Source organism: Myotis myotis, unplaced genomic scaffold (assembly GCF_014108235.1).
Source record: "Myotis myotis isolate mMyoMyo1 unplaced genomic scaffold, mMyoMyo1.p scaffold_m19_p_16, whole genome shotgun sequence".
Lineage (NCBI taxonomy): Eukaryota > Metazoa > Chordata > Mammalia > Chiroptera > Vespertilionidae > Myotis > Myotis myotis.
Genome location: NW_023416320.1, coordinates 1904853 through 1924944, shown reverse-complemented (window position 1 = coordinate 1924944; position 20092 = coordinate 1904853). Strand labels below are relative to the sequence as shown.

The 20092-nt window shown below is 44.2% G+C and overlaps 1 long non-coding RNA gene across 1 annotated transcript; it reads left to right on the top strand.

Annotated features, from left to right (window-relative positions):
* Positions 1-744: 744 nt before the first annotated feature.
* Positions 745-4112, top strand: LOC118670600. Its single transcript, XR_004972403.1, has 3 exons — positions 745-851; positions 2849-2893; positions 2974-4112. It is a non-coding gene; the product is annotated as an uncharacterized LOC118670600 (long non-coding RNA).
* Positions 4113-20092: the final 15980 nt, after the last annotated feature.

The following is a 20092-nucleotide window of genomic DNA, read 5'->3' as shown; positions in this document are numbered from 1 at the left end:
CCATGGAAGTGTTGAATGGAACTTGTGAGAGGACGCGAGTCTCAGTTCTCTCTCAGCCTTCCTACTGCACAGGCTGGCCAGTGGGCCTCCTTTGCACGGGTAACGGTGATAACGCACAGGTCCTTCTTATCTGCGTGTCAGTCCCTATAGCCACTGCTCATGCAATATTGTGAGGCCATTTAATGCCCATGGCCCAGATGTACTGAGCCTGGATCTCAATACCGACTCTAGGCTGTCTGCTTTGTGGCTAGATCAGTTTCAGCTTGAAATGATTACATTATAGTAGACGGACATTTACGAAAATATACTTGGTATCATTAGAAAGAAGGGTATGTATTTATGCTAGGGGACTTGGTTCTTTTGTCTAGATAAGCCTAAACAGGATTTTATTTACATGTTTCTAAAGGACGGTAGGTTAATATAAGACCTTCATGGAAATAATTCTCTTATGTTTACTGAGCAGTGGCCATATGTTAACAATTTTCCTGAATTCAATGCTCAGAACGACATGATATAGAAACAATGATGATTAACTCAGTATAAATAAGGACATTTAGGATCACAGAGGCAAGGAACTTGGCTTAGTCTCAAAGACGGGAGACGGAGGAACAGAGATCTGAACCTTGGCACCCAGCCCTAAAGATTGCTAAGCTCTATGGACCGCTGTTGTAAGAACAGGACGTGCCGCACACTATGCTGCATCGTCACCAAGCCTCCTCCGCTGCCCACACCCAACTAATGTCGCACTTTCTTCCTGCCTGGAGCGATGGCTGGAGCAGAGGAGGGAAACGCCGTATGGAGCCTGAGGACCAGGAAGGGAGCACCTGGGGTGCCCCGGGCCTCAAGCTTGGGTGAGTCTCCCTCGGTTTCAGCATGAATGTCCATTTCTCCAGGAGCCTGGCAGCTGGGATTAATGGTAACGCCCGTTGCCATGTGGGGACATTTCTCCTTTTCTCTGGCTATTTTAGTTGGCAAGCCTCCTGCGAAGGCCTCAGACAGCTGTTGTACTATTATGGTTTGGACTTGAGTGCCACACACATGGTGTGAAGATGAGAGTGACCTGGAGGTTAGTAATTAAACAAACATTTTCTAAGTGCCTTTATATACACAAACGTTAAAATGGAGAGGGAAGGTAAACATAAATATAGAATTAACATAACACAAGGTCCTTCTTTGGGAAATTAGAATGTCATTTGAAAAATGAATAATTGTATGTGAAATGATGTGGCCTGGTCTCGATGGGGACACATTTTGCATGTTTTTTAAAACCTGTGTTAATTTTCACATCAAGTGGAACACTATCTATAAATTGTAAGACTCAAAGAACTCCCAACATATCTTGAATCAATGATCAACGATCTAAGTGAGGTTCTCTGGGCTCTGCCCAAGACCCACCGAGTAAAAAATGCCTGGGTCTTCTGCTTCCGCGAAGATGGACACATGCACTTTCCCTGCTCCTCCCGCAGAGGACAATGGAAACCCCTGCACATTATACATGAAACACACGGAAGACGAAATCAGTGCTCTCCCCACCAAGGACCGCAGAAGTCTCATCTCCTGGTAGCATGAGGCCTACTAGTGTGATTTCAACCTGAAGTCAATGCTAGGACAGATGCATCTGCTCAGGTACTGTTATCCAGGGACTTTAGGTCCACGTTTACACCCCCACAGGGAGCGCATCCAGGTCAGAGCCCACCTTTCAAGGAACAGAAATGCAGAGTTGAAGTGATGTGGGTGTTACGTGGATCACTGGATCACTATGGAAGCCATTTCACTACCACAGCCCTTCGCCATGGGATGATGAAGCTAAATACCAGACAGTATCCTTGAACCCAGAACTCACAGGCTATGCAAAATTTTTCAGGCCCTTTAGTGGATCCATTTGCATTTTTGAAATAAGTTGTTCAGAGAGGGGTTAGTTAATAGCTAAGGGAGCTATTAAATCTTGATGTCTCAGGAAAGAAAATTTTTTAATCTTCAAAATAAGAATGAGATGGCTAGGAGTGCTGCTCCTACAATACCCTTGTCACCAGAGGTTACACAGTCACACATCAGGGTTAACTTGGCTTCAGTGCAGCGGGACCACATGGGCTGTTAACCTGCCTTCCACATAGGAAACTTACTGCTGAGTCCAGCTCAAGTGCCTCATACACAGATTTCCCTGACAGGCTAACAGGGAAGGGAAGCCATGATTAATTATACCACTGTGACAGCGACAATGGAAATACGTAACCCCGATATACAAGCACACTTTATTACTGCTGGGTACCACTCTAGGCACTAATGTGGACGGAGTCTGGGAACAGGGAATACTCATTGTAAAATACCTTGAAGTGGTGCATGAATTTAAAAAACACAGTGAATGTACTAGTACATTCCTGGCCTGGCAAGGGGACCTGCTGTTGATCTCTTTGGAGGAGGGTCCCAAATCCCCCTGTGCTGGCCAGTGGCCCATTCAGTGAGAGCTACGTCTGGGTCAAGGGTTTAATGCAAGCGACCAGCACAGTCCTTTCCTTTATCCCATCACAGTAAGAAGTGGGTAGTAAGAATATTACTCTGAAAAGCAAGTACACACACTTCACCTAAGCAAAACAGTAGGGACAGAGAGAAAGAAAAAGGGCAATCTGGGTCAAATGTGTGGCACTACGTTGTCTACCTAGCAAACCCAGAGACCTCTCCTGGCTGCCAGAGAAGGGGGGGCGCGCGTGGGGAACCCAATGGCTCACAGGTGGCCACGCACCCCTCCTATGCGGGCAGTGCCAGTGCACAACTGCAGTCCCACCGTGATCATCAGTCTCTCTTTCCTTCGGATGGTGCCATGGACTGAGTGTGTCTGTGTCTCCCCCAGATTTCCATGATGCAACCTGAACTCCTCCAAGTAATGGATGCGCAGGTGGGCCTTTGGGAACGGGACTAGTGCTTTTACAAGAGGCGGCAGGTGAGAACTCCCGCCCTGTCTCTGTTCTCTGCCAGGAAAGAACACAATGAAAAGACAGCCATCTGCAAACCAGGAAGTAGACCCGCACCCAAACCTGACCTTGCTGGCCCTGCGACCTCCAACTTCCCTCCCCCAGAACTGAGAGAAATAAACGTCTTATTGTCAGTGCCAGCAGCCCAAGCTCGCAGATCCCCTGGAGGCGTATTAAAACTTCGGCAGAGCTGTTTCCTTCTCTCTTCAGCGGAAGCATAAGGGCCATGTCAGCGGCCATCTCCAACTCTTCCCTGGCTTTCCCAAATATCCCTGCTCTTCCGACACAGAACACCTTAGAGTTTACCGAGTTTAATAAAGACTTTCAGAGTCTACCTGGCAGAGCGCCTCGGAGCCAGGGGCTGTGTTCCAGACCCTTCCACTTGTTGCCATGCTTGTCTGAGTTGAAAATCAATCCATGGTTGTTCCGTGGACACGTTTTGTTCTTCACTCGTCTGAGGGCACAATTAAGTCTCTGGAAATAAACGCTGTGCTCAGGGACGTCATTTGATCAGGGACTAACTGTGCTTCTTTGGGTCAGAACATTCGCAGGCAGAAGTAACAAGTTCCCTTTCAGGAAGGGACAGAGTCTCCCGGCGAAATCCGAACCCGGCTTTTTATCACTTCACACACAGAGGCAGCCCTGGTTGAGGTTTGCCTTTTAATGATTTATTAGCGCAGCCGCATCTGACAGTTTGAGTGTTTTAATTCTGCCTGATCCGCACACAGCTTTGACACTGTTGACTGTGACCTCCTCCTGGGTCGCTTTGAGTGCCCTGTCGGCTGAGCTGAGCTGACAGTGAGTGGGTTTCACTCCCGTTTGCTCAACAGCGATCTCCTTTCCCAATGAGAGGCCCCTTTCCTTCTCCTGGGCTGGCATTCGCGAGGCTGGCTCCGGGCACCTCCACCCAGGCTCCAGGGCCAGGCTGCGCCCTCTAACAGGAGGAAGTGGGTGCAGGGGAGAGAGAGCAGTCTTTGAGCTCAGGCTGTGGCTGGAGTTCTGGCTCCAGGTGACAAGTCACTTCACCTCTCAGCGCCTTGGGTGGGCCATCTCTAAGTGGAGACGATGACGCCACCTCGAACCGTGTTTGTGCAGATCCCAAGGCTACCTAGTGCACCAGACTAGCCCTTCCGGGAGGCCATCCTTCTGGAATGACAAGAGTAATGAGCCCTTGGGAAAAGTGCCATCGACTGACTCAACATCACAACAGTATTGCCCTCGGAGCCAGGAGAGGAATTAAAATTAGATCTTGACTTTGGAATCCTGACCATTTTTATTTTTTATTTTATTCTGGCAATATGTAAAAATATTGTATTCAAATGTGTCTGCATCATAGATGAGGTTATGCATTCCTATGAGAGCAGAGAGTTCTCAACTCTTTAGCTTTGGATTTCCTTACAGCTTAGGACCCACATAATTATGACGCAGACTAGGAGAGTTTAGTGAAGAAAAGGGGGCGATATTGATAATTGCTCCAGGATGGTAAGTCAAACACCAGCATCGGCTTAATCAAATTGATATGGTTACCCTACATATAAACTCTTGCACAAACACTGACACAGGAAACAGTTAATCAATTACTAATAAACTAAAAATTACAGATCAATGCCTCACAGAGCAAAAGTAGCGTTTCCAAATTCAGACTTGTGTACACCGATCTCTTTCTAACCTGGTATTTGCTGTGTACACGGCTTGCAGAGAGAGTCTATCTCCGAAAATAGATAGATCAGTGCAACTCAGGCTCAACTTGCTCCCCCTTAAAGCCACATCCCGGAGCTGCCGGTCTGTCTCTAAATACTCTTGCTCTGCGCCCTGCCCTCTTCCTCACCGATGTAGCCCCCAGCCCTTTCCCAGTTATGAGTACCATGAAAGCTTTCAGAGCGCTATTTTCACTTCTCTGACTGCTCACCCAGAAAAAGCACTATTCTTATTTAATTACAATGAGTTAATTAGAATAATTTAAGGTAATTAATTCAAATATGATCATTTGATTCCCATATTTTAAAAACCCCTGGTATTCCCCTGACTTAATTATAAAACTCAATCCCAGAACCATTCCAATTGCCAACCTGACCTCAATATGGAGTGCAGTCCCCACGGTCCGGCTCTCATTCCCTGTAACCATGGCAGCTCATCCTAACACTTCACACTGCCCTGAATAGTGACTTCTTAAGACCATCACAATCTCTTCTCTCTTCCTGGAATCGCCTTATCTCCTTTTCTTCAATTCCTCCTTTTTATTCCGACTGCCACTCACTGCGTGTCTACTCTGTGAAACAGTCTGCCCCCTTAGGGAGAATGGGGAACCACTTCCCTGAGATTCCCGGGCACTTTGTCCACGTCTCTGCACGATCAGGTGATTGCCTCACGTGCCTGTATCTGCCCTGGAGCGTGAGCTGTGTGGACAAGACCTCTGGTGTACTGGCCTGTGCCTCTGGCTGTTTGGCGGGGAGTGTCTGTGTATGGAGAAAAGGAGGTCAGAGAAATGCAGCAGGAGACAGGACAGCTCTTGGCTCCTGTGCATCTTTTCAAAGCCCTGACACTCAGAACTGTTGCTATGGCTGCTGACGAACAATGGTAGTGCTCTGATTTTTTATGAGCAATAGTATCACTGACAGCGATATGCAGAGTCCACTTGCTGAACACTGACTGGGGTCCAAGCACGAAACTGGTACGTGTTTATATCTGTGGAGCATCTGCTGAGTGCCTATCACTCTTATAGGTGAGGCCATGATAGTGACAACTATAATCACACCACTTACAGAGAATTTCTACATGCTGGTATTGTTCTAAATGCCGCCCTTTCTAATGAATTGATTTTTAGGTTAAACAACTTGCCCAGAGCCGCACAACTATTAGGAGGTGACCCCAGGCATCAGTGTGAGGAGTCCGGCCCCAAGGCCTGTTTTTAATGCCTCTCTTTTCCTGAAGTGGCTCAAAGCTCCTTTTCACATGATGTGCACATGAGGAAAAAGAAATAGATGGTGTAAATAAGTGATAGGCAAATAAATAAGGCAGGCATTACAGAAAATTTAATAATTCAGAGAGAGAGGTTCTTTGCAGAGACTAACAGGGGTGATAAGTCAGCGAGTGACGGGCAGTGAAGGCTGGGCATGGAGGCTGTGGTGGAGGTGAGGCCACACATCCCTGGGTCATGTTCCCGCTGGAGGAAGCAGCAGGCCCCATGCCGCTGAGGGTCTCGTGAATATGACAGGCTCCAGGATGGGAAAGAAAGCCCGCGTGTCTCAAACACAAGGAGAAGGTGGGGAGTCCCAGAAACAAGGCGCGACGCGAGGCGAGGCGAGAGGAAGGAGCCCGGTCCTGGTGAGTGGTTTGTACTCTCAGTGCAGTGGAAAGACAGTAGATGGTCTAAGCAGGAGTCACCTGATCAACATCTATAAAGAGTTCCGGCCAGAGAGACCAGTCAGGACTACCTTGCGGAGTCTAGCATGACAATGATGGTTTGAAGTGGGCTGAAAGAGTACACATGGCCACACCAGAGACCAGTCAGGACTACTTTGCAGGCCTAGCATGACAACGATGGTGGTCTGACCTAGGGCTGTAACGGTACACGTGGCAACAAACACATGGGTGCTCCTTAGAGCGCCTCAGGCAGCTTATGAGCCAGCATGATGCTGCCACTGCAGCTCTGAGGAACCGGGGCTCAGAGTGACTCAGTCTTTTAAGAAAAATTCCCCAATATCTGTTACAGGAGCTGAGTGGGGATTTGAACCCAGCTCATCTGCCTGGTCCCAAAGCCAAGAATCTCCCAGAGGTTCAGCGGCTGCTATGGCCAATGATAATACTGACAATGGAAAAGGGCGGGGGGTTCTAAGCAGTGAGCAGAGAGGGTAGAAAATTGAGATAGAGCTCGGGAAATCCCTGATGAAGAAAGCAGTGTGTAAGGTGGCGACTGGCAGTGGGCTGGGATATAAGGATGGCGATGTGGCCAGCGCTGTGGTACCTCCTGGGCCTGGACTCACTGGGAACTGGAAAGACCTCAGCAGTGACAGACACAGTAGCAAACCGTGACCTGACAAGCACATGACAGGTGATAGCAAACCATGACCTAAGCACATGGAGGCCCAGACAGCAGGCCTCACAGGAGCTAGAAAGCAGGGGGTCTTAAAGGAGAGTCTCATGAATGATAGCCAAGGATAACAACGGCGTTGAGATGATTTTTAGGGCACAGCATAATGGCTCCATGGTCATCAGGGACTCAGTGTGGAAGTCCAGGTCTGGAATCACCAGCACCCAATGTCCAGCTGACACTGGTCTAGTAGATAAGTGGTCAGTATTCAGTCTTGGGAGTTCTATAAGCAGCACATGCTTTTCTCTCCTTGAGCCTGAGCCTGACTTTGCTTATTGTAAAATGAGGCTGATGAAATACATGATGGCTAATTTCCCTTTAAATCAGTAATTACTTTATATAACAAAGGCAAAACATCAGTGATTTAGAACCCAATGATTTTATGAGTATGGTGTGATTTAACTCAATGAATGCACAAGTTAACTATATGAATAACTATAATTAGTCACATAAAGCACGTCTTCAGGTAAAATATTTAATCTCCCATTTCAGTGATCCAAATGTACCTCCTACTTACTATATTTCACCATGGTAGCATCATCCATCTAGGTGTCCAATTCCAAGCCTTACGAAATACCACCACAAATGACTAATGTTCAAACCACATCAAGCCTATTTCCTTAAGGCGCCGATTCCTCTATGGAGAGATAGCATTTCTCACCTGAGTTACTATCACATCCTGTCCATCTGGTCTCTGCCTCTGTACCTGGATTTCCCACTTCTTTCTCTGTATATTTGTCAAACCAATAATTTCAAACAAATACCCAATACCATCTCTTCTGTGTTGGAAATCCTTCAGTGAGTTAGAGCTTCCTGGAGGAAAACTCCAACTCCCTATCTTAGTGTGAGAAGCCCTTCAGAATGGGTATGATTTGTTCTGAATTACAGCAGGTAACAGCTTCCACCGCTCTCCACTTCATATGCATCATTCTACCTGGAAGAAGTGACTCTAAATTCCTGGAAAATACCATCTCCATATGTCTATGTCTCCCAAATTATTAGTCCTTAAAATCGGCTTTCTTTTCCTCCCTTACCTTTCCATGACCAGCCCTGATATTCCTATTCATTTATCAAGATTCTTCTTTGTTCTTTGTAAAACAGCCCTTCCTCAACCACCCACTCCCAGATCTCTGGACCCCTCTCATATGTTGATGACATTTCCCTGTTCTTACATAATATTTCTACAACAGAAACACCGTATTTGATTATCATTATCAACTAAATGGTAGCCCCAGCAACTGCATGACTGTTAAGAAAATGACTTACTCATCTCTGGCAATCCTCAGTCACTACAACTGTGTTGGGTACACAGCAGGTAAATAAAAATTTTTTGAATAAATGAGTTACTGAATTCATGTTCTTCTCATCAGTAAAGAAGGCCCATGAAATGAAATTAAGTAATCGTGGTCTGTTAGTTCAGGTTGTAATATGAACACAAAAATTATGGTGACAAATAATGGATTATCTATTTCTGCATTCAAAATTTCTACAATTCTAACCAAAGTTCTCTCCAGTTACATTTTAATAAACAAGAAAATTCTGTGCTGTACATAGCTGCCTTAAAGAAAGGAACTGTTCCAGTAATATGACAACATTGCCTACAGAAACAAATAATTTAGGTTTCAGTTAGTTGTAACATTTATGACAACCAAATAATTTAATAAATATAATACAAGTCCCCCAACTATAATTACCACTCCCTTTTATACTTCTATTGCGTTCAAAACCCTTATCTAAACACCTGCAGTGTGAAAATGCCACCCCTGGCTGTGAAAATCACTGCCTAGAATTCATCTCAGTTCTCTCCTATTTCTATTTATCCTTTGAATTATTTCAAGTCATCAAGCCAATCAATGTCAACAGATTGATAAGGATGTCATTTAATTTCATGAGCAAGCTCAACAGTTTTATCTACGCAAAGTAAGATAATAAGGGTAACTGGGTCTATGCCTGAAGGCTCTGAGGAATTCTCTGTTTTCTGCCAATATTTTTTTCATCAAATCCTCCCTAGCAAGTCTCTTCAGGAGATAGTATTACCTCACTCTACAGATCAGGAAATGAGGCTTGAAAAGCTTAGGGCAGCGGTTCTCAACCTGTGGGTCGCGACCCCTTTGGCGGTCGAATGACCCTTTCACAGGGGTCGCCTAAGACCATCCTGCATATCAGATATTTACATTACGATTATAACAGTAGCAACATTACAGTTATGAAGTAGCAACGAAAATAATTTTATGGTTGGGTCACAACATGAGGAACTGTATTTAAAGGGCTAGAAGGTTGAGAACCACTGGCTTAGGGGATTTGTCTAAAGTCATAAGAGTAGGAGGTAGAAGAACCAGTATTAAAATACTTGCATAATAATAACTTATTCATGCTTGTGTGTGGAACCAACTGAGCTTTACAAACATATTCTCCTTTAAATCCTCCCAAGAAAGCTCTGAGAAGGAACACATTGTCTCACAGATAAAGAAGTTCAGGCTAAGAATGATCAGACTGTCTGAAATTATAAAGGTAGTAAGAATCAACATTCAATCCGAATTAATTTAAAGAACATTTGCTGAATAATCACACATACCAGGCACTGTTAGTGTCTGAGTCAAGAATGTTGAATAGAATAGACTTGGTGTTTGTTCTGTTGGATCCTATGACGATTCTGTGGAGAGAAATAGTGAAAGGACCAAGGTGGTCTGAGAGAGGCAGGCCAGTTCGTAAAGAACCTTTAGGATTTTGGATTCTATCATTAAGGACAAGGTAGAGACACTGCCTTGTTTTAAGCTGAGGAGTAACACGGGATGATGTATCTTTTCAGAAGACCAAACTGGCTACAGAAGGAGTGCAGGCTACAAAAGACCACAGAGATGGTTTGGATGGGAATCAGACAAGGGATAGGAATGGGTAGGACCTGGAGGGTGGTGAAGATGGGAGGGAGTGGGCCAGTACTGGGAATAGAAATGCCAGGCCTTATTGGCTTTAGATGTATAGGATAAAGGGAAATGAGGGTTCCGTGGTGCTCTAAGTCTTCCATTGCTGTAATCTAAATAGTACCCAAGTCACCTGGCTGATGTGGCTCAGTGATTGAGCATCGACCTATGAACCAGGTGGTCATGGTTCCATTCCCGGTCAGGGCACATGCCCAGGTTGCGGGCTTGATCCCCAGTAAGGGGCAACTGATCGGTTGCAGGAGGCAACCGATCAGTGATTCTCTCTCATCATTGATATTTCTCTCTCTCTCTCCCCCCTCCCTTTCTCTCTGAAATCAATAAAAATATATTTTTAAAAAATAAACAAATAGTACCAAAGTCAAGTAGGCCAAGTAATCCTATCCTGCTGAGATGGACTCTAAGTGGATCAATACCATCTGGGGACCCAATAGCCTTGGTTCAGTTAGGTGCGATAGGGAAGAGTGTCTCTTTCCCACGGCCATGGCCAAAATGGTGCCATGATCCCAGGAAAAAGAACACATTGAAAATTCAGTCACTTGGGAACTCCGTAGTCCAATAGAAGAGTGCTGATCTGATTTTCTGAGATGTAACATGTTTCATTAACTATGAACACACTAGTAAGTCAAGGTGCCAATGCGCCATAATGCAGATGGCAAAGGCTTCTCACAAGTCCCTTGGACAGTGTTTGCATGCGGCAGGAATTTGGCAGGTAGTCCAGCCACACTACTGCGAGAGTTCTATTAGCATTTCTCCTTGAAACCATATTTCCTGCATTGACTAGCTGGCAGATTTGGATTGCCGCGGGCTGATCGCTGGCAACTGAACCGTTAGACCAGATGGCATTTATTTATTTATTTTATAAAGGAAAGGGGGGGGGCATGATGCAAATTGGAAAGTCCATTTTTAGTTCTAGACCAGAAAAATAAAGGAGAAAAGAAATGGATTTTAAGCAGCTCCAGATGTTACATGATTTTTTTTTTTTTTTTTTTTTACAAAGTAACATCTAAAAGGAGAGTGCCATTATGAACAGAGAAAAAGGAAAGAAAAAAAATAAAAAATCTACAGAATAATGTCCCCTTGGATTTATTTATAAGAATTTGTATTTACAGTGAATAAGGCCATTTTTGAGGATGGAGAAAAGTCAGCCCATTTCCATATGAATAATTGCTCTCATCTGTGTCTATGTGAGGACCAGGAAAGCTTCAGTGGCTGAAGTCCCTGGTGTTGTGTCTCAATCACCACACCCTGCCCAGCCCACCTTGACTGTCCCAGGAGCCATCTGCCAGGTGCTACTGTGTTTTCCCTTCTTCAGTTGTCTCCTTTTGTCCAAAGCAAGACTGTCATTAGCGTCCATCCACAGAGTGCTAAGAGCATCTTCCATGAGTCTTTTATCTCACGTTGGATGGAAGAGAAATGAAGGGAAATTGTAATTCCTGTGGTACGTTGCTCTGTCCTGGAACCATGTGCAAAGCTTTTCCACGCCTTAAATTCTAATGTGTTGAGTCTCTTCACTGGGTCTCTGAAGTTTGGATTAATAAAGGTCTAAGGAATCCGCATAACGGACTGCAGTACCCAGGTTTCGGGCAGGTGTCTTGGGATTCTTTCATTTATGACCTGGGTTCCATGTCAGCTTCCATTAGAAACACACCATTCAGGTACCTCATTTGGTTCTTGAGAGATAAATTACGAGGAAAATTCCCACTTTTCCAAGAGTGGGGCTCAAACATAGTATTTCCAATAAGCCATGAGGTGACATAATGCTAACAGCCTGCCACTGAGGACAGGGCTCCCACCTGTCACAGAAGGTCTTTGTTAAGAACCAGTGTTCACACGCATTGCAGCCACGTGGCCTGCAGAGGTTACTTCTCCCCTCCTGCTCTCAGTGTCTTTGACAGCAAACTGATAGACGGTTGTAGGGATATTATGTTGATCAAATTAGAAATTCAGTACAGCAAACCTTTACAAATCAGGAAAAATGATTGTGTATTCTGACCCTACTCTGCCATTTATAATCTGTGAGACTTTGGAGTACCCACCTAACATAGCTAAGCTAATGCTTTCCTATTTCTCAATGTGATTACTCCATTGGGCAGTTACGAGAATCAAATTACACACTGTAGATAAATATGTGTAACACAGTGCCTGGGATTTAAGGGGTACAAAATAAATAACAGGTCCCCCTGCCATCTTGATTTCCTTCTCTGGACAAATGTATTTCCTATGCACTCATGGTTAGGAGACAACATAAATGTAATCGCTTTATACAAATAGAGTTGAAAATACTCATTATTAAATGCTTTCTATATGCTGGGCACCCTCTAGGCCAGTGATGGCGAACCTTTTGAGCTCGGCGTGTCAGCATTTTGAAAAACCCTAACTTAACTCTGGTGCCGTGTCACATATCAAATTTTTTGATATTTGCAACCATAGTAAAACAAAGATTTATATTTTTGATATTTATTTTATATATTTAAATGCCATTTAACAAAGAAAAATCAACCAAAAAAATGAGTTCGCGTGTCACCTCTGACATGCGTGTCATAGGTTCGCCATCACTGCTCTAGGCACAGGGAACAGAAAAAATGAACAACACAGTTGGATGTCTGCACTCACAGGGGGAAAAAGACAAAATACACGAATGTACAAATAACGTAATTAACACAAGATATCTGGTCTTGCCCTTGTGTCCCCAAACTCAAGTTCTGTATCACAAAATCTAGAAATCAGGGTAGCACAGAAAAGACTCCTTAGATAAGAAAACATACAATGAAGAACAGGCTGGTGACCATGTTTCCTGGGAAGTGCTAGAATCCACGAATGCTGCCACAAGCTGCCACAGGGGAGGGGAAAAGAATGGCTGTCTGCCCTATAAATGCCAGCGTGGTGGGAGGGCTCCGTACTTTTCTCTCTGCTGCCTTCCTTCTGCGGAGGAGCCAGCCCTCCCCATCTGCCGCTCTCACACTCAACTCACCTGGACCCTGAAATTTCTGATAAGAATGAGGTGGAGCAGCAGCGAGAGAAGACAGCCCCAGATCTGTCCGGAGGAGGAGCCTGCAGCTCTGACTCCGCTTACATTTGTTAGGACATCAAGCCTCACACAACGTGTGGGATGGAGACTCAACTGACCTGATCTGGAGCGCAGATGACAGGAAACTCAGATGACACATGGGCTGGGCAGAATCATCTTATAACTGTTCATGACGGTGACCTTGAGGTAGCATGAAAAGGCTACAGGGATGCACAGCTTCTTTCATTATGAATACTCAAAACTGCTTCATATGCTTTTGGGATACTTATGTCATAAATATTAAAAATGAGGAAAAAATCTGTCTTATCAAGCAATTGGCTTTCAGTAGACAGACAGTGTCCAGTAAGAAAGGATGTGTTCTCTGTTGTTTCATAATCATCACCACAGTCCTCTGGGAAGACCTGAGACAGACATGACCACCAGTCCATGCAGAAGCTCGGGGTATTGAGGACGCAGGAACGAGGAGGGTGTCTTTAGTACTGCCCCTCAGTGCTGGTGCCTGAACTTCCTGGTCATGCTAATGATGTTTATTCTATTAGGTTATTGTAAGATGGAACATGAGGACGTTCTATAAAGATGCCTCCTAAATTTCCAAAAAAAGTTTTGAAAAATGTTAGCTTTATAGTAAATATTTCACTGGCAAACAGCTTATCTACATGGAAAAAAAACTGATGCAGAAGTTAAACACAAGAACTCTGTATACTACTATGTAAATTATTTGCTATTTCTTACTTTTTTTATTACCTAAAATTATCTGTAGGTTAGAGAAGTTCACACTAAGAATAAAAGAGTGGGAGTGTAAATGAAGCAAAATACAGACCCATGAAGATGCACAGTGCATTGTCAAATGAAATAAAGTTTTTAAGCTCTTCACTTGAGAAAAGAGAAAATGGAGCGATCATAGTAACCAGGAAGAGGACAAACGTACTTAATGGGGAAACACACCATGCTGCATACAGATTGCTTTTTGAAGTCAGACTGTAAGAAAAATGAAAATACAGCAATCTGGCTAATTAGAGAACACTAAAGATGTACAAAAATAGCCAAATCCAAAATTGCCTTGAGGTCATATGGTCCTGGAAAGATAAAACGACATCCAGATGATCACAAACACAGGAAAATAAAGAGCTGTGGGGAGTAATTAAGGAAAATAGTCAATCTCATTTCCAGTTTATCATCGTCACGGTGTAGAAAGATACAAGAACAGGAAGTTAGGTCTTCACCCGAATCCGATGGAATAACACTCCATCCTGGACATCTGTATTTTATTTCTTTTAAATTGAGGTCCTCGTAGTAACATGCTGTGTGATACTGCAAAAATCACCTAACCTTCCTGGACCAGTTTAAGTTTCCTTTAGAGATTTTAATAGTGCATGATTCCACAGAAAACCTCTGCTTATTTGGAATCTTCAGAAAACAGTTTTCCAAATGGTTGAAAATGTACTCATTTTAGGGCTAAAACTCTTCATTCTCCATTTTTACTAGATTTGTTCTTAGTTGAACCTGTTTCATTCTTCTTAAGTGACTCAGACTAAATGCCAGTTCACCCTTCATAAAATTACGTTTTCCTAAGGAATTCGTGCCGCCCGATCGTGGTCCTAGAGTTAATCTTGAGCTGCAGTGCTTCTCTGTCCGCCTGTGCTCAGAGTTCACCTCCAGATCCAGCAGCCATTCGGGTGGGAGTTACTCCTTCTGTCCGTCACCCAGCGCATGTGACCTTGCGCAGAGGCCCCTGAAGGAGGCTGGGGAAGGCGGTGGGCAGTCACATGGGCTGCGCAGGCAGGCTGGCACAGCACTACTGGCACTCCTCCGGGAGCTCTTCTCCCTCTGGGGAGTGTGGATCCCCGGGGGCGGGGGGGGGGATGCGTAACTGGGAAAATTAGCTCCAACGGAGAATGCATGCTCCTACTGCGATACATGTACAGCCTGGAAGTGTGTTCTTTCTAATATGCCCAACAGCCCCACAATTAAGGAGGCAAAGTTGGTCTTTGAACCCTCTGCTTATTCATATGGAACACTGTTGCTAACATTTTGAAAAGCCGAAGCATTTTCTCTCCTCCTAGCTCTTTCAGGCAAAAAACCAAACACACCCTGAAGTGTGACTGATCTTAATGTAGGTCCCTCCCCTCAATGTTTGCATCTTTAAACAGAAGCCTAGAGAGGGCAAAACTTGTACAAAACAAAAAACAAAGAAAGCAAAATCAATGGAGATGATTTTTGCAGGAATGTTTTTATGAGTGAGACCTTAACCCCCAAAGATCCATGGGTGCAGGAGCCTCCGAGTGTCTCCCGGCTCTGCCCTTGCACTCCCCACCCCAGGCATCCAGAGTCTCATCTTGGCATGGAAGCCAGAGTCATCTTGCCCAAGGTTACATGACATCACCTCACAACAAGACAAGACACTCCGACTCCCAGAGCACCGCGCTCAGGTTCCTTTGCATTCAGGAACCCAGAGGCCCACGCAGCCTGGACCCTGTCCCCGCTCTCACCCAGGGGCCTCCCTCTCTTCTCTGGCCTCCCCACACCTGCCTCCCCGGCCTTGGCCGTCCCTCTAGCGTCCAGTGGCCTTCCCTGTGCCCCCGCCCCGGTTCCAAAAGGAAGACTTCCTCTGCTCCTCCGGGGTTTCTCCCTGCTACCCGCTCCAGGGGCCTTTCTTGGTGACGCTGTTCTGAGTGTCACCCTGTAACGCTCCCTGCCCAATGCCCTTTCTCCATGGTAATCTCCCGAAACAGCGCGCGCACGGCTTAATGACCTGTTTATTCTCTCTCCTACATCTGCGTGTCATGAGAGTAGGGAGGTACATCTTTTCTCATTGTCTTGGAGCCAGCATCTTCAATAGTGCCTGGCACAGGTAGGCACTGAAGTTGTATGCATGAGTGAGCAGTTCAACCACGGAAAAGATCAACTGAATTCTGACCATGATGAAGGGAATTATAATTCATGGTGTTAATATTTTCATGTTAAATTTGGAAATAATCTGGGCTCATTTGACATTTTAATCATTATAACTTAGGAGAATCTGGCATATTAAAGTATAATTTGAAATCACAGCATATCTAACAGATTCCAATTTAAAATGTAGAATTGAAAATCTGATTTTGCTTGACATTCTAAGTTGAATAGTCTAAGAAAATTTTACATCTGTGAAAAGTATTAGAACATCTTATAATTTGATTTATTAGATTTATGGAAGTTGCTTAAGTGGTTGGGAAGATTAGCTTATTAGAGCACTGAAGTACTTAGATTACATTTATAAATAAAGTTTAAAACATGTAATGGACTTTAATTAATTAAGTTGTAAAGGTCAACCCAAAAGTTTGTGTTTCCTGGATTTATAAATAGAAAATAATATAATCTGTAAATTAAATTCAAAAGCACAAGAACAGGATTTTGATTTTGCAATATTAATGCATTAAGTATTAATTTTTAAAGCCAAATTAACCTTTCAATTTCCTTTTGTGCATAAAATGTACTTTCAAATACATAAAAAAACACATACTGATGGTAAAAATTCAGACACCGGTAGGATGATATTGCTGTAAGAGAAACATAATTTTATTCTTATGTCAAAACCCAACTGTGCAAGAATACTAATGATCATGATGGCTATACAGACATATACATCTACTACCTAGTGCCCCCCATCATTCTCATTTACTTTTCACTCTCAATTTAAGAACCCAGTTTGCTCAAAGACACTGAGAAATATTGAGACTCCATAGAATCCACTTTCTTGAAGATCACATCCTTCTTTAGACATCTATAATAATAAAAGCATAATATGCTAATTAGAGTGGACAGCCAAACGACCTTCTGGACATTATTCTGGATGTCCTTCTGGATGAAGCCACAGCGGCGGGGCAGAGGCAGTTAAGGGCAATCAGGCAGGCAGGCAAGCAGTTAGGGGCAATCAGGCAGGCAGGCAGAGTGGTTAGGGGCAATCAGGCAGGCAGGCAGAAGGGTTAGGGGCAATGAGGCAGGCAGGCAGGCAAGTGGTTAGGGGCAATCAGGCAGGCAGGCAAGTGGTTAGGGGTGATCAGGCAGGCAGGCAGAGGGGTTAGGGACAATGAGGCAGGCAGGCTGAGTGGGAGTGGTTAGGGGCGATGAGGCAAGCAGAGTGGTTAGGTGCAACCAGGAAGGCGAGCGGTTAGGAGCCAGTAGTCCCAGATTGTGAGAGAGATGTCTGACTGCCATTTTAGGCCTGATCCCACAGGGATCCAAGATTGTGAGAGGGTGCAGGCCGGGCTGAGGCACACCTTCCCAGTGCACGAATTTTGTGCACCGGGCCTCTAGTATAATTATAATGGATTTGAGAGTCTTTTCTCTTTCTGATTGTCACATATCACCAAGCAGAAAAAGTACAAAGACATTTAGCCCAGTCTCCACTCATCTCTTTAGGGACAGATAGCCAAAGCAAGGGTCTTGCAAATTTCATTCATTCTTATTTTGATCGGCTCACAAGGTGAATGGGAAAATAGTAACAGTGGCTAATATTAATGTTCTTGGTACTCTTCTAAAAGCTGTGTCTGTTCTCTCACTTAAGAATTAAGGACAGATGTTTGGGTTAATGCAGAGAATATTCATGACTCTTACAGTGCACCTGAAAGACCTTAAGCGATGGTAGCAGAGGAGCAGATGGTGGGTTGTTCATCATAAAGAATGAGACCGGATCCAGGAAGCATGTTCAGTTAACTGCTTACCCTTTAAAAGATTTCTTATGTTTTTAAGATGCATTGTGCTTTCACATACAGTATACTTCATGCTATCCTGACCAAACCGGTCCTCTAGGAATAACACACAAGATCCAGCAGAAGTGTGTTTAAAATGTACAGTAACCTACCCAAGGCCGATGGACTTGAAACCCACTGCTCTCACTTTCTTACTTCCTGGCAGGACCCCCTCACACATCTGCTCCACCCCCGAACTTCCTGTTCTTCATAAACACGGCATTCTTCCTGTCTGGGCTTCTGCAAGGCCTTTCCTTTCTTAGGACACTTTGCTCAGATCCAGCGAGGTTCCTTCCCGCCCATCGTTTTCGCATTCTCTGTCACTGCTTTATCTGGCTTCCTTCTTAGTACTCATTACATCTGATTGTAGAGAACATCAGATGCATTTCTCTCGTTCTGTCTGCTCTTCATGAGGACAAGAACATTGTCATTTGTATGTTGTAGCCTCAGCGCCAAAAAGAATTCCTGACACTTGTTAAGTGAAGCGGATGAATGAGGCAGCAGCACGTGGAAAACCCTGCCTTGGGTGTGGGTGCACTGACCTCGGCTTCTGAGCTCCCCCAGGGCACGAGCTGCTCTCCTCATCCTGCCAGTGGAACGCCGCTCCTGGGCCTCGCCAAGAAATAAATGAATTGTTAGGGCTTTGGAGGAATTTTCTTTTCTTTCTTTCTTTCTTTCTTTCTTTCTTTCTTTCTTTCTTTTCTTTTTTTTAACATCAGGCTTGTAAGATAAGAGCGCCTATGAAAACAGTTTAGCAGCTTTTCCCACCCAAGTTCAGAGAGGCTAAGTGATGTGACCAAGGTCACAAGGGGTTATCAGTGTTGGGCTGCTTCTGACCCAGGTGTGTTGACAGCCTCCGCTGATGAATGGCCCGTGTGGAATCTCTGCTGTGTCCGCTGCCCATGGGATACTGATTCAGCTTCAACAACAAGGCTGGCGAGAACACTTCCCAGTGGTGCCGCGGCAGCTCTTTAATCCATGGGTGACCAGCGATCATGCCACTTTCATGGCACTCGCACTCCCGCAGATGGCCAAGCATGAGGACATGGAAATTCCACAGCAGAACAAGAGACGCCGACACACTACTGACAATCAGTCGGGAAGGAAGCAGGGGTGACAATTACGGATGATCTTTATTTTTAATTTGCTCCATCAACTGGTCATCGGGTTTTTATCACTGTGTCTGTTGGAATAGGATTCAGAGGCAACCTGTTAGATACTTTGGTAACTCCTAAAACTAGGCTTTCATGAACCTTGACCAGAATCCAGTCTCTCCTGTTCATACATGGGTTTGGAAATACATTCCCAGTAATGCTCACCTGGCTATTATTCAAGAGGAGAAAAATTTAATTCTGACACAAGAAACAAGTGGGGATGCGACATAGCTTGTTTATCACTATGGAATAATAATTCCATCTTCCTATTAGAACTGCTCTATCACTCTACGGCGAGTAAAATTCCACATTTCTAGAGCTGTGCTGTCTAATCTGGTAGACCATATGGCCACGGAGCATCTGAAACGTGGCCAGTCTGGATGGAAATGTGTTCTAAGTGTAAATCACACACTGGATGTCAAAGACTTACTACGATGAAATATTTAAATATTTGAAGTATTTACTTTCTATGGCAACCTGAAGCTGGCTGGGGATAGATGTTGTCACTGTCCCTGAGCTCCCATGGCAACCTGAAATCACACTTATTTCTTTTCTTTCTCTTCTTCTCCTCATTATAACTCTTACCAATGTAGACCTATGCCTCCTGAAAGACAATGTTAATGTCTTTTATCGTCATATCCCCAGCCACTGGCAGATAGTCGGGAACATATTTACTGATTGATGAAGTTTTTAAAATATATCCTGGGGACAAAAATCCACCAGGATTCCTATAGATCTACAAGGTGCACAAAATAATGTCCAGGCTTTTTCCCTACAAAATTTCTAGCCACATCCCACAAAATTCTAGTGTTCAAAGCCTTTCATTTTGCAAATCAGGACATGAAATATCACAGAAGTAGTAGGAGAAATGGAATCTTTATATATATTCCTATTGTTAGTCTGATTAATCATGTGTTTTTTACTGTTGAAAAAAAATGTTCATAATAAAACAAGGGCCCATTAAATTTTGTTAAAAACAGGCTGATAGGGAAGATTCAAAGTGGCATATCTGATTTCAGGTTTTGACTATCACTGTTACTGTATGAAATGATGGTCTTACATCTCTGAAATCATTTTACTCATCTGTGAAATAGGAATGACGATACTCACATCATGAGTCCACTGTTGACTTAAGCTGCACATAAAAAAGATACAAGGTTGAGGACGGCTGGCTGGAACCAT